The sequence below is a fragment of the Anopheles ziemanni genome (assembly GCF_943734765.1).
Source record: "Anopheles ziemanni chromosome X unlocalized genomic scaffold, idAnoZiCoDA_A2_x.2 X_unloc_140, whole genome shotgun sequence".
NCBI classification, from domain to species: domain Eukaryota; kingdom Metazoa; phylum Arthropoda; class Insecta; order Diptera; family Culicidae; genus Anopheles; species Anopheles ziemanni.
Window position 1 is genome coordinate 1 of NW_026689753.1, and position 2,500 is coordinate 2,500.

The following is a 2,500-nucleotide window of genomic DNA, read 5'->3' on the forward strand; positions in this document are numbered from 1 at the left end:
TATGTGGAAGAGGGCATATATGAACCAAGAACGAAGGTTATGATCGAGGAATGATTCGACAACTAACCGATGGTATGAAATGTGAAGAATTCAAGCAAGCACACAATCAAGTCATCACTTGGGCATGCTCGATAGCCAACCCTATGACATTAACCTAGTAGAGCATGCGAAAACCAATATATATGTAAACGATGCCCCTCCCTAGTTCAGCGCTTCAACCAAGTGATGACTTCAGAATGGCTAAATCAAATCGGTTCAAAACATACCATCGGTACCCTATTGAAACACACAAGTCGATATCAAACCTCATGATTGTGTAGTCCTCCACTGGTCCACACTGCTCCGGCGGTCCTGGGTAAGATAGTTCATTCTAGCTTGCCCTATGTGGAAGAGGGCACATTACTCAATACTGTGGTGTTATGAACAAAGTATAGTCCTCCACTGGTCCACGCTGCTTCGGCGGTCCTGGGTAAGATAGTTAGTTCTAGCTTGCCCTATGTGGAAGAGGGCATACAAGACAAAGTATAGTTCTCCCCTGGTCCACGCTGCTTCGGCGGTCCTGGGTAAGATAGTTAATTCTAGCTTGCCCTATGTGGAAGAGAGCATACATGAACCAAGAACGAAGGTTATGATCGAGGAATGATTCGACAACTAACCGATGGTATGAAATGTGAAGAATTCAAGCAAGCACACAATCAAGTCATCACTTGGGCATGCTCGATAGCCAACCTCATGACATTAACCTAGTAGAGCATGCGAAAACCAATATATATGTAAACGATGCCTCCCTAGTTCAGCGCTTCAACCAAGTGATGACTTCAGAATGGCTAAATCAAATCGGTTCAAACCATACCATCGGTATCCTATTGAAACACACAAGTCGATATCAAACCTCATGATTGTGTAGTCCTCCACTGGTCCACGCCGCTTCGGCCGTCCTGGGTAAAATGGAACATTCCAGCTTGCCCTATGTGGAAGAGGGCACATTACTCAATACTGTGGTGTGAAGTATAAAGTTCAGTTCTCCCCTGGTCCACGCTGCTTCGGCGGTCCTGGGTAAGATAGTTCATTCTAGCTTGCCCTATGTGGAAGAGGACACTTAATACTTCGTCTCTAAGCGGCGGCTTGACTCCTCCCTACGGGGAACGGGTTTACGCGCACAGCGGCGGCTTACGCACTATGGCAGTCATGGATGCCTTACGTTTCTATGAAAAGTGTGTTCCTCCCCTGGTCCACGCTGCTTCGGCAGTCCTGGGTAAGATAGTTAGTTCTAGCTTGCCCTATGTGGAAGAGGACACGAAGACTTACTGTGGTGTGAAGCATAAAGTTCAGTTCTCCCCTGGTCCACGCCGCTTCGGCCGTCCTGGGTAAAATGGATTCATCCAGCTTGCCCTATGTGGAATGAGGACACTTTATGTTTCGTCTCTAAGCGGCGGCTTGCTCCTCCCTACGGGAACGGGTATACGCGCACAGCGGCGGCTTACGTTATGGCAGTCATGGATGCCTTACGTTTCCATGAAAAGTGTGTTCCTCCCCTGGTCCACGCTGCTTCGGCAGTCCTGGGTAAGATAGTTAGTTCTAGCTTGCCCTATGTGGAAGAGGACACGAAGACTTACTGTGGTGTGAAGCATAAAGTTCAGTTCTCCCCTGGTCCACGCCGCTTCGGCCGTCCTGGGTAAAATGGATTCATCCAGCTTGCCCTATGTGGAATGAGGACACTTTATGTTTCGTCTCTAAGCGGCGGCTTGCTCCTCCCTACGGGGAACGGGTATACGCGCACAGCGGCGGCTTACGCAAGTTAGTCACCCTCGGCAGTGGATCACTCGGCTCATGGATCGATGAAGACCGCAGCTAACTGCGCGTCATAATGTGAACTGCAGGACACATGAACATTGATAAGTTGAACGCATATTGCACGTCGTGGGAACCTACCATGATGTACAGATGACTGAGCGCTTATATTTGAGAAATGTATCGCATACATTTAACTACGCCGTGACACCCGTCACGAGACGTGCACCATGATGTTAACTAGGGTCGCGACGACCCGCTAGCATTAAAGAACCCGTGGTTTACAATATACTGGCATTGGAATTCGAAGTATTTAGAGCGTCCGTGTTCCCGCGTGAGGCGGAAGTACGAGGAGAAGGCGTGCTTGTGGTGTCTGTGGTGGTGTTTACTGATGTCTAGCTTCAGCTTATTTATTTATTTAAATAGAAGCGAAGATGTCAAAGTAGCGTCGAAGCAGCAGCGGTAGCACAAATGATTCAAGTATGGAAGTTGACCAAAGGAACACAAACAAACTAGCGTATGGGCAATGGAAGGTATCAGTGAGTTAAACCACACGCGGGCTAACAGCCCGTTAACCGAGTCCAACGGTACATATTGGACATTGAAACAAAGTAGTCGCAAGCCAGATGTGACGATAACAACCGCAAGGTACATAAGCCTCAGTTCATGTGTGACAACCCCCTGAATTTAAGCATATTAATAAGGGAGG

At 48.1% G+C, this 2,500-nt stretch overlaps 2 non-coding genes across 2 annotated transcripts in view; both read left to right on the forward strand.

Moving 5' to 3' along the window:
- Nucleotides 1-1,803: 1,803 nt before the first annotated feature.
- LOC131291768 (5.8S ribosomal RNA) lies at nt 1,804-1,958 on the forward strand. The gene has a single exon (XR_009189528.1). It is a non-coding gene; the product is annotated as a 5.8S ribosomal RNA (ribosomal RNA).
- Nucleotides 1,959-2,445: 487 nt separating this feature from the next.
- Nucleotides 2,446-2,500, forward strand: part of LOC131291771 (large subunit ribosomal RNA) — a 4,088-nt gene continuing 4,033 nt past the window's right edge. Inside the window, exon 1 of the ribosomal RNA XR_009189531.1 lies at nt 2,446-2,500. This exon is cut by the window's right edge and continues 4,033 nt beyond it. This is a non-coding gene — a ribosomal RNA (large subunit ribosomal RNA).